The following is a 12,613-nucleotide window of genomic DNA, read 5'->3' as shown; positions in this document are numbered from 1 at the left end:
GATATGATATTAACAAACCATGTATGTTCTTCGTTCCAAGAGGTTGTCACGGATCTTTAACAGGTCGCAATTTCATTGAAAAGTATTAAAGTAAAGTATTAAAGACGTAGTGGAAGAGAGAGGCGAGTTCAGGTACAACCGTACCCACCTCGGCCACCTTAGGACGTAAGGTATGAAGGTTCCACTGCTTTTAACATCCTTTCAGATGACAATTTCTCGAACTTGGGCCCTTTAAATGAAATATAAAGTCAAAGTTGATAAAAATTAATTTAATGTTGGCTTCTGTTCACCCGTGAATTCGCGGGTAGAACCTCTTGTATTTTAAATAAATAAATAAATAAGATTAAAATGACCACAGCCGGTGACTTGTTTAATGTAAGACTGGTCGTCGTAATGTCGCGAAGATATCTGTTTCAATAAATTGATTAATTACGTTTTGATCAAACTGTAGTTGTAAAGTTTGACCTCTTTGATCTAATCGCAGATGTAAAGCAACGTTTGTACGGAATTTGAGTTTGACCGATTAATAGAAGAAAGGCGACACAACCGGGTGTCTTGTGTTGGATAATAAATTGATAAGTTTAATAAAACTGCAGTTGCAAAAATGCGTGTCTATTGTTGGATGATTAACTTGTTTGATAGAAGAAAGGCCGGCGTGTCTATTGTTGTACGAATTAACTTCTTTGATCCAATCGCAGATGCAAAGCTATTATCTAAACGGAATTTGAGTTTGATGAATCTATAGAACAAAGTCAACGGGAATTGATGTAGAGTTTGATCAATTAGTAGAAGAGTAAACGTGTCTATTGGGTGAAATAGTTTGATCCAACCACATTTGCGAAGGTACAAGATAGGAAGGAAGCAGCGCCGCAGCCCGAGCGACAGCTGTCGCCAATCGATTTAGACATTTGCTCGCATCTCCGTGTTTTGATTTCTTTACACCCTGTGGTTGAACAGAATCTAAAACAGTAAAGAAAACTCGCAATGGTCTCAATACCTATGTTAAACATCTCAAATTCAACAAGCAATAACTAATTCACTTATAATAAAGGCGTTAATTTTTTGGATAGCAATTGGAACTTCTGATGAAATATGTCTCTAAAATCAATCTGTGGCAAACGATTTGACTCCTAATTAGTTGAGATGAAAGACTATTGGTCTAGTCTAGCAGATCGACGAGACGATGGGACAGGTCAACGACCTTCTCATTGCTCTACCTCTGCCATTGTCATCTCTTCTCTTGACAAACCCGTCTGACGCACGTCTCTTCAACAGTGACCGTAGTGACAGGTTCAATAGTATGGGGTGTCCCACGATGAGTTTGATGTTTTAGCGAATATTCTTGACGCTTGAAACTCCACATGTAAAAAATACAACCTTTTGGAGCAAGAGATGAAAAATAACTTTTGGTACAAGTTGTGCACTGTACTTTTTTACCACGACTCAAAAATACATACAGAATAACACAACTCAGTGGAATTAAAGGTAGACTATTATATTCCCTAATATGGACATTATTTAATATAAAATCAGAGCAAAAAAGGCAAACAATAAGCAAACGATCAGGCAAACATATTACGTACCATAATTAGAAGTTCAAGGTTACGTTCAATGTGCAGTAAATACGCACTAGAAGTTAAAAGACAGAAAAGCTAATGTATGCATATTTCCGTTGACATTTGTATTGTTTAATAGTAAAAAAGCTAATTTCAATAATAGGAATAAATTGTAAACATATAGCTTGCGTAGCTGACAAAATGGAGAACTGATTTGAGGGCACAAAGTAAATTTAGAGCAAGAGAAATCAGCTGACTGTTTTCCCCTTGCTTTAAATTACAATCTTTGATATCAGCTGTTATCGAAAATAGCGCTAGGCTTTGCCTCGCTCGTAAACAAATATCTTGCCCCGAGATGGGCAATTACGAAACTTTTCCAAACCTTTCTTTGTTGCGAAACAAATGATTTGCCAAAGTGAAGGCTGTTGACAGTATCTAACAGCACACCATGCGTGGGGAAAGTTACTATTGTAGTGGCATTAGTCGTCACCTTGGAATTAACAGCTGATGATATTGCATAATAAACCCAACAGCTGTGATAATCATGTGGGCAGTCAAGGCTTAATGTCAATATGTCGTTAGCATAATAAAGTGGCATTAGGTGGTGGTGGTCAAATTATATTAACAAATCATTTTAACTTCTTCCATAGTTTTACATACATAAGTTACCACGGTTCCATCAAATACTATTTTTATACCGTTTATTCGTAGTAGTAGTATTTTATTACAATTAAAATAATGTAAAACAGACCAATGAGGGTCAAGGATTGGGAATGGATGTTTCGAACGACTAATCAGCTGTTAAGACCACTAGAAGTTAAAAGACAGAAAAGCTATTGTATATTTCACCTAATGAACACTGAGTCTTTGCATCACTGTCAGGGGCAATTAGAGGTTATAAACTAAAACATAACCTCTAGAAGTTGTGAGAAGTGATTGTGTGTGATAAAAAAAACGATCGTAGGTACAGTAGTGTAAGCAACTAAATAGTGTTAACGACACTCGTCTCGTAGAAGTTTTTCAGGCAATCGGCCAGACCTCAAATTTCTACTCGTGTCGTTAACACTATCTTTAAAACTACTATATCATTTTTCAAAGTTAAGGGCATTTTGACCGAGAATGCATTAGAAAGCGACAGGTGGACAGACGCTGTAACGGGTTTTAATCGTTTTAATATGCGTTACAATAGAGAATGCGGGCCTTGGCTATTACCAAACAAGATACAAGCTGGTTCTCAATTGAAAGCGACAAACCTGTTTTTTGACTGAGGACTAGTGACGACTAGAACTCAACTGCTGGTTAATTTTGTAGACATTGTAGTACCAAATTTGACGGTACTAAACCATCTTGGACGGTAGTGAAACCACTGTCATCTATAGAGAGGTTTAGAAAGTGGTAGGGTTTGTGGTAAAAATGGCGTTCGGGCCGGTGATACTAATTTAGCGAACCTAACTACTAATAATAGAATGTTAAAAAATAATGCTCATTATTGCTCATATCATGAAGGTGAACGATTTTAAAATTTGACATCATTGGCTCCAAGGCCATGACATCGTTGGTCATAATGGTAAAGTTACAGTAGTTTGAAAGTGCCATCCACCACACCATGTCCAGAGTGTAACACGTGTATTACTTCATCGCGTGCTTTTTAGCGAATTTCCCTATAGGGAAGTAGCTATTACCGTAGGTGGCACGGTAAGACCTAGACCCGGGACCGATTTACTTTTTCATTTTGATGTCCCCAGAGGCCAAAAACACCATTCGTTCAAATTTTTATATATGTATATATATATATATATATAGACTTATATATATATATATATATATACGTCCGTGAACGCGATAACTTGAGTAATTTTTGTCCGATTTTGATGAAATTTGGTTTAAAGGTGTAAAGCGGGATAAACTTGAATGAGTTCGCGAACCAGCACGATCGGACCATGGGAACGGGGCTTTACGGGGGGTTTTATGGGATAAAAATTGGTTTTTCTCACTTTTGACCCTCAAAACACAAAATTTCCCGATTTCTCTATAGACCTTTTTAAAGAGCTTAAAAAAACAAATAATTTAGTATATAAAAGTATTTTTGTTCAATTATTAGTAACGGAGAAAATTAAAAAAATTTTAAATTTAAAATTCCCATGTTATTCTTATGGAGAATATTGTCAAATGTTGTAGTTTGCTTGTTTATGGATATATTTCGATCAAACTTGGCAAATTTATTTATTTTGTACTAAGTTATCAATATTTTACTCAAAAACACACTTTATTAGTTTCCTTGTAGCAGCAAACCTAGGTACTCGTTAAACCTAATGTTATTAAAATATATTTAACTGAAAATCAATTCAGACAAATCGAAATTCGCTTAGTCGGCAGGTTTGCTGCGGCGGGGGTATTATATATTTTTTAAGGCTTATGAGTATGACCTGATGACTAATGCTCTAACGATCTACAGTACTTTTATTTCGTCGTCGTCTTCTTCTTCTTCTTCTTCTCCTTCTCCTTTTACCCCTCCTCCTTCTCCTCCTCTTCCTCTATCTCCTCTTCCTCTATCTCCTCTTCCTCCTCCTCCTCATTCTACTCATCCTCAGTTAAGCCAATCAGTTAGTTAATTAGTAGATTACTGATGACCTTTATTTCTAAGGTCAACAGCAGAGAGTGCCGTATGCAATTTAGACCCATAGATGGAGGGTGAGGAGGCAGGTTTCATCATACAGACTATAGGAACCAGGTATTCGGTAATTATGTTTTTACTTAATTGCAGTTTCATGGATTTACACGTATTAGGAGGTGTCACTATTAGATGTATCAGAAATTACAGTCCGTGTTACTGTAATCCATTGCTGGCTGGTATAACACGTCAAATCTTTCAAACGTAGAACCTCGTGCGAAGCGCTAAATGAAAGTTTACACTTTCACTAGTCACAGTTGGTAGTGTTAGTGAGAGAGACAGTTGTGCGTGTAGCGTATACACCCTTCCTGCAACACGCCCACACGCGCATACGCCCACACGTCACACACACAATCACAGCTCGCCCACCACAACACTACACACCTGACGTGACGTCATACATCATAACTTGACTATAGTCTGTATGGCGGAACCTGTCTCATGACTCCGTCTACCTGGGACTGGCCCGGGCCGTAAACAATTGGTCCCAGGTAGACCGGAGGGTCTGGAGACAGGTTCCATTAAACAGACTATAATTACTCAGTACTTATAAAAACACCTTAGATCCATTTGCACACTGGCATTCGAGTTCAGAACTACAGTATTGGACTGTTTTATCTTGAAGGTTGACCGACAGAAACCTACCCCATATAAAATTTCCAGGTCCTCTATTCAGGGGAATTGGGAAACTAGAATCTCAAAAATACTAACTCAGATAATAACTTAGAGTAAAAAATGCAAGGGAAAATATCTTACAGTTCAATTAAACTTACAAGACCCAATATCTATCAGTAACATACTAGATGTCGCATCAAGTAGCCGTAAGTAATTAGTACAAAGGTTTAAATGGCTTACTAACTCGTCAATTGGGATATTTTTAACCGATGCAATTATTGGTAAAGATATAAACTAGAGAACAATGTCCCTAAACACCGCTGCTCATATCCCATTGACGCTCCAATAGGGGCTTGAGGCTGCTCGATGGATCATTAATTCTCACGTGACGGCTTCTATTATCTTGCCCAGACGTACCACTCTATAACAAGTTTATAAACCTCCAAACTACGTGTCGGGCATTTTAAAGATTATGTATACAATACAAGTCCTGCAGTTGTTTTGTAAAAGATAGGAGATTCTGTAGTAGTGTTTTACTGAATTTTGTGATTAGAATGCTAATTTTATTATTTTTATGGAAAAGTTAGGTTGTTTAGACTGGTTATTAGGTCACTAGGTTGTCCACCATAAAATTCATTACAGTTCATATAGTCTGTTTGACAGAACCTGTCTGATCCTTCGTCTTCTATGGACTGGCCAGGGCCTTAAACCATTGGCCAGTCCCCCAAAAGTAGTATGTTTTCTGTGCCCAGGTAGACAGAGAGGAAACAGGTTCTACCATACAGAGTATAGTTGACTATGGAACCGCCGTGCCGTGTAAACGTACTTTGTTACATGGCTGTTGTTTAAGGCGTCAGATTACATGCCGTAGTAACTATACTGTTGATTATTTAGTGCTGTCTACTCAGCATTGCACTGAGAATGTGTATAAGCAAGAAAGTTTACCATTGCAACACTCGCGTATGTAGTACAGTATTCCCTCCCCCACCTGCACATAATAGGGCATAGGCTTTTCGGAACCGTTTCACAACTTCAGGATGGACCTAGAAGGTTGAGCCATAGATAAAATAAATTGGTGTTTTGCAGGATTTGAACCCGGGACTTCGGGGACCGAAGGCTTCACAAGACCAGTTCACTCCCAACATAGGGTAGTGTTATATTTCCAACCTATATAATAGTTCGATGATAAACTGATTATTATCTTGGCGCTACTTACTGTAGGTTCAGTTTAGGCCTACATAATGTCTTTGACGTATGTTTCCAAATAACATGTAAACATTTTTTCCGGTAAGTTAGTAAAAAAAAAACATTCTTTTAATAACTACGAAACTATGAAGTCAAGCTTTATCGTTGTTGATTAAAATGTAAAATAATTATCTTGTGTTTCATTAGTACACCTCATTGAAAGTCAATGTTAATTTATATTGGAAGGTCGCCAAGAGTAAGTTTCCTTGCAAATACGACCTTCGTATGCCACTTCAAAATTTTACTGATGTAATTAATATTTCCAAAATATAACTAATGGTTTGTATTGAAATCTTTGCTGTACAACACGTGATTTCTCATTTAGTTTTTGAACGTAAAGGCTTTACAAATATATATTTATGCCTAATCAAATGCCTCGATAAGAATTCAACCTTGATAACAAGTCGGGGTTCTACTGTAGTATTTTATGGTCCAGTTATGACATACTCTGTTGCGAATCGTGCAACACCAATGGTAGTAAATGCAGTGCAATCTATGATTTGGAATATAAATAATACTTTTATGAGATCGCAAAAACCTTCATGGGTAATCACAAACGTAAATGCAAAACAATGTGAGAATATGCATTTCTATCCCAACCCATCTTTAGAACACAAGTTGAGACGTTTACGGTGTCGATTTCTCAAACCGCGATAATGTCGTTTCGATCCCTTGGGGTTTTTAAGGACGGAAATTTGTTAAGGGTGCGGTACGCGGTACAGTCTGGTGGATCGATATGGGACTGTACTACTATGGGCGGCGGCAGATAAGGAACTTCGAGAATGTTGCCGCCCCCACTGCCACCCCCAGTGTAGTACTACAGGCAACAAGAGAGGAAAAATTAGACTGAGATTGAAAAGGGTTGATTCTAAGATGTAGGAATACGAGTTTGGTAGATAAGGGTTTAAACCCATCAAGGACTTTAAACACTGAAGTATAAATTTCGTCTACAGGGTTGAAAAAAGCGGGGACGTAATTTATGTAGTTCCTGGGGTCGAAATAAGCAAAAAGTTGGTTTAAACGTATGTGCTGTTTTGTTTGGTTTAGCGTTCGTTTGTTTGTGTGTTTTTAGCGAATGTCCCATATAGGGAATAAGCTATTACCGTAGTACTCATGGTAAGACCTGGACCAGGTACCGATATAATTTTTCGTTTTGAGATCCCTAGATACCAAAACCACTAATCGGACCATGGGAACGGGGGTTTATGGGGTAAAAATAAAGTTTTTCCATTTTGACCCTAAAAACAAAAAAATCTATTTCTTTTAAACCGTTTTGTAGAGCTTAAAAAAAGAAATAATTTAGTATATTGAAGCGTTGTTGTATACCTAACGGTCACGGAGAAAATTCAAAAATAGTGCAATTGAAAATTCCCATGTTATTCTTGTGGAGAAAATGAAAACTGTTGTAGTTTACTTGTTTATGGATATATATCGTTAAAATTTGGCAAATTTATTGATTTCATCCTATACTATTGACGTATGGTCAAAAAGCACTTTTTACCTTCCCCGTAGCAGCAAACCTAAGCACTAGTTAAATCTAATGTTATTTAAATTGGGAATAATTACGTCTTAGTTATGGAAATATTTTTGGAAAAATGTAATCAGACAAGTTGAAATTCGCTTATTCTGCAGGTTTGCTGCGGTGGGGGTATTTTTTTTTTTACTTATAACTACTTAAAGGTTTTAACTACAACATTGCGATTCTGCCAAAATGTTCATCTTATTGACCGCTAAATTTGTGTGAATGAGAATAAAAACTCTAAAACTGTTTCAAAATGGCGGCTATTTTGAATATTTTACGCCTAATTTCACAAATCCAGTATTAAAATAGTACCACAAAAAAGTGTTATTATACGTCTGGTACTCACAGTTATTTGGGTCGTGGTTTTAACACGTTTCAAAGCCAACATTGCTGATACAAACCGATTGCTAAACCTATTAGTCTTCTGTTCATCACTCTAAAAACCGTTAAATCATTCATTGTTCTCGCTGTTACTGCGTTCGAAATGCTGTCAAAACAATGAGTTTTGGAGGTTCAAAATCAATATTGTTGAAATTATTCCCTAGGATTGTATAATATTTAATACACCTTTTTGTAAATTTTACATGAAGTCAGCACTGCTGCTACCTCAATAAAATATTTTCTTTAAATGCTGGCGTTTCAATGCTGTTGACTCCTCACCAGGTCGCACAAAACTTAAAATAAATCAGACAATTATTAAGTTGACCCTGTCAAAGTTTACAAAAGACACATAAAACATTGAAAAATTAACGAGAAATGGTTGGTGTGCGCTACATTTACTAGCGCCACTTTAATAAGGAATCTTTAATTTCGTCAAAGTGATTCGGGAAGATCATCACAATATGAAGGAAATAAAAAATCTTAGGCCTATAAATGACAACAGACTATACTAAACGGTATCAGCAATTTGACACATAATTTTTCCCATTAGCTTGTCGACAACCTTTATCATGCTCAAGCAGTGGGAGTTTAGGCCTTCCGTTCAAGTTCCATTCAGTTGTTACCTATGCTATTTTATAGGGAAAAAATTACAAAAGATGCAATAACTTTTAAACCGCAATTTTTACAGCAATGGTGGGTTGCATTATATTGTATATAATTATACGGATCATAACATACTAATTTTATTTAATATCCGGAATTTTTTCAAAAATCCGAATTTCCGTTGTTTTTTTGGGGTTTTATGGGAAAATAACAAAAGTTGCAATAACTTTTGAGCCGTAATTTATACAGCGATGGGAGTTGTGCCATTTTGTTCAAGGGCTACAACATACTACATTTCTATCAAAATCGTTCGGGCTATTTTCGAGAAGAAAAAAATATAAAATAACGCCTAGAGATAACATGGATTAGTACCTACATACCAAATGTCATCAAGATCATCACGACTATGTTATAAAACACATTGTATTGTTACAATATTTAAATTTGTCATATACAATAGAAGGGCGAAGTTTCTCCCTTATCACAAAACTCGCAGCGTACACTTGGCTTTGGCCTTGTTCCAAGGTAATATCAGACCTGGATGATATTGTTATATAGGAGGGGATCGTCTTCAATATAGCGTCTGGGTTTTTTCATTGGATAATTCTACGGTTATTTTATGCCAAGTGCCTTGTAGAGTCAGGCATATCTATTGCCTTTGAATAATGCAGGTAGCATTCTAATTTTGTTGAAAAATTTGTATTATGTTTTTCTGTATTTTTCATGCATATTGAATGTAATGGAATATTTTTTGCTCTATGGTATCATGTCTTGTGTTTTACATAGACGAAGCATTTTGTATTGTTTTGCGTAAAATAAAACTAAAGGTTAAGCTGAACAGCTTTAGGTTTAATTGTGATGTTATGGTTATTATTGCAACTACAGCAAATCATTGAGCTAAACAAGCAGTTTTGGGCTAGGCCAGATGGATTGAAACCAAAAGGTATTTTGGACCTTTCCAATCGATTTATTACCATTATAAGGGTGTCCCGTAACTCTCTGGACACATGTATATAGCGTTATTGCTTAGGTCAAGACAAACACATTTCACCATAGGAACATGGGTTAGTGGTGCCTAGTTTACCGTTTGTCTGTATTTATGTGTTTTTTACCAAAAAAATTAATTACTCCTAAACGGTTTGAGATGCGTTGAGATTTTGCAAACATGTTTATCTTCTTCAGAAATATTTTCGTTTAAAGTTATACTAAAAACTCATAAACCATTAATGTTGCGCTATATACATGTGTCCAGAGAGTTACGGGACACCCTGTATAATCCGTATGTAATAATACACAATTAATTGAATTTGCATGGCTTGTCTGGATTCTAACATAAACCAACCCAGCCTAAAATAACCTAATGCTAAACAGTTATTGTTTACAATTATAACATTTTAACCTTAAAATACAGTGGTAATAAATTAATAAGAAAGATTCGACAATTTTCTATGGGGTTCCAGGTCATTCTTACGGTTTCTTCGAAAACAGAACTTAGTTGTATATTTGGAGCTTGTGGATCAGTAATCCATTCTTAGTCCATTCTTATGCTGTAGTGTAGGCAAATCTCGTAAAAATTATCACTTTCTTTTAGAAAATGAATATCCCCTATATTATAATATATCTCCATATTTTTCTTCTCTGCTCCTTAGAATTGGAATTGGGATGTATAACTCGTGTTTAGCCTACTGAGCATAGTTTACGCCCAGTCCCAGCCATAATAGCTCAGCTCTGTCAACGTAGTCGAGGACGTGTTTCGAATCAAATCGTCATCGTGTTGATTAACGACAGTAGTTGGGTTGGATTTGATTTATACATGAGGAGGGTACCGTCGACGCACGTTATGATGACGTTGAACTCGTGCTGCAAATTGGGCAGTTCAACGTGTAATGATATGTTTCCAACTGACTGCTAATGTTGGGAGTGTGGAAACGTTGTGATTGGGGTGATAGGTTAGGATTTTGGATTGATGGCGGTTTTGAAATTCACTAGGGGTACAGTTGATTTATTGGCTAGAACGGGACTTGAACCAAAGGTACTTAAAATCAACCAACCGCTATGAGTGTGCTATCATTAGCTATATGATGCGGATGCATTGCACGACGCCCAAGTGTCAGTGTCCAATGAAATAAACCGACGTCCAAAATATAAGCTTTGAGCTGTTTCCCGACGTCCAATGAGTATAAAGTGCGCTGTCGCCCGACGACTAAGAGTACCCATGACATCCAAAAGTACAGTAACTGCAAGAAACGTAATCTTTCTACAAGCTTTGGACATGATGAGATCTGGACGTCGTGTAGTTGAATAGTTTATATTGGACGTTGTGATACTGAATTACTGTATATAATTTGACATCGTGAAATTTGGACGTCGTGCAACACTCCCATGAAATGGGGTAATTCACAGACAACTTTAAACTATACGCCAACATAGAAAATAAAACACCCCCACCGCAGCAAACCTGCAGACTAAGCGATTTGGGCCACACTGGTAATTCGCTTGTAGGTTTGCTACTGGAGTGTTTCACCTGTGGGATAGAGTAATTCGACAGTTCGCTACCGACCTTGGCACAAGTCATGCTGCGCAAGTGGGCTAAGTGACAGCGATCTGTCAAACGTTGATGAGTCCGTCACGACACGGCACGGCACGATATGCTACCGTCACGGCAAAGTCGCGCCGAGGCCGCCTCCAGATGTGGGCCAGTGTGACGAGGTTGGTCCGCTTTCCTGGTCTCGTGGTTCGTGGCCTTGCTTTAATATCCTCACACTGCCACGGTTGTGTTTTTTGATAACTTTCCTCCATCGTCAATATCCCCTCCAAAGATTTGTGTTAGTGGTCCCTTTCCGTTACGAATGCCCCTAAATTATTTGTAGGGGTTACACAATTGAGGTTTTGAGTCCTGCCTCGGTTCATACCTAAACTAACCTAACCTAAAACTTACCTATATCCATGGCCTTTCGTATTCATCCCAGTCTGTGGTCCTACTTGGCCTCAGCAACACAGCGCCTCCACCTGTCTCTGTCCTCAGAATCTTCTTCAATTCCCTAACTCATGTCTTGCTGGACCTGATCCGACCATCTAGTTCGTGGTCTTCCCCTGGTTCTACTTTGAACCTAAAACTACCTACTAAACAGGATTTGTATATAATTATGACTATCCATATACTGTAAGTTCCTAATACGTTTTTTGTATCGCCTAGTTATTCGTTGCATCAAGAAAAACTGTCATGGATTACCTTGATTGCTTCACCTTCACCTTCACCTTTCGTACGTTGAAATTAAGCATTGTTCTTGGGAAATGGAACATGAACAGAAGAATGAAGCGATATTGTACTGTTTAAAGGCTTTGGTTGTCGTAGATATCTGTTGCGTTGCCTAACCATTTCGGGTTTATCAGTCGATAATGATAATGTATGTCATTTGACCTTCGTTGTTGTACTTTACACTGAATCGAAGAAGGGAATAATGAGATGTTTAAGTTAATGTGCTTTTTTATATACTGTTAACGTGATTTAAAAATTTAGTAAAAATATAGTTTGTGTAGCCTACTTATGGACCTTTTCCGTTAAGTACGTTATACACAATTTAAGGTTTACGTTACGCCTCGGTTCTAACCTAACCCAACCTAAGATAGCCTTACCCTAAAAAGTATTTGTAACAATAAAAAAATTTTCAAAAAACCATTGTGGTAGTGCATTAACGGAAATTGTCAGGACTTTTTACTTTTTATTCACCACTATATCTTGTTTATGTTAAAATGTTGTGCGTAAATGTATTTAAGTAAGTACATATTGCCGTACATCGTGTGGTTATTGTACCTATATAAATCTAATACGGGTTCACACCCGTATTATGCGCTGCAGAGCTCTAATGATAATAGAGTTTGCCTCAGGAACGCGACTTGCTTGCTCATGAACTTGGGTGTATTGATTTTAGTCAATGGCTGTTAAACCATGTATTGCAGTTGTAGCTTGGAAATATTAAAAGATTCTATCATCTAACCTAGACCCTAGTTTTAGTTATG

The 12,613-nt window shown here is 37.2% G+C and overlaps 1 protein-coding gene across 2 annotated transcripts in view; it reads left to right on the top strand.

The window, feature by feature from the left end:
• Positions 1 to 12,613, top strand: part of LOC129005686 (FERM, ARHGEF and pleckstrin domain-containing protein 1-like) — a 93,831-nt gene that overhangs the window by 20,466 nt on the left and 60,752 nt on the right. The window lies entirely within an intron of this gene.

The sequence above is a fragment of the Macrosteles quadrilineatus genome, unplaced genomic scaffold (genome assembly GCF_028750875.1).
Source record: "Macrosteles quadrilineatus isolate MER2022 unplaced genomic scaffold, UCM_ALF_1.0 Scaffold_30__1_contigs__length_1495292, whole genome shotgun sequence".
Taxonomy (NCBI): domain Eukaryota; kingdom Metazoa; phylum Arthropoda; class Insecta; order Hemiptera; family Cicadellidae; genus Macrosteles; species Macrosteles quadrilineatus.
Note: the sequence above shows the minus strand (reverse complement) of the source record. Positions and strands in the feature narration are given on the sequence as shown.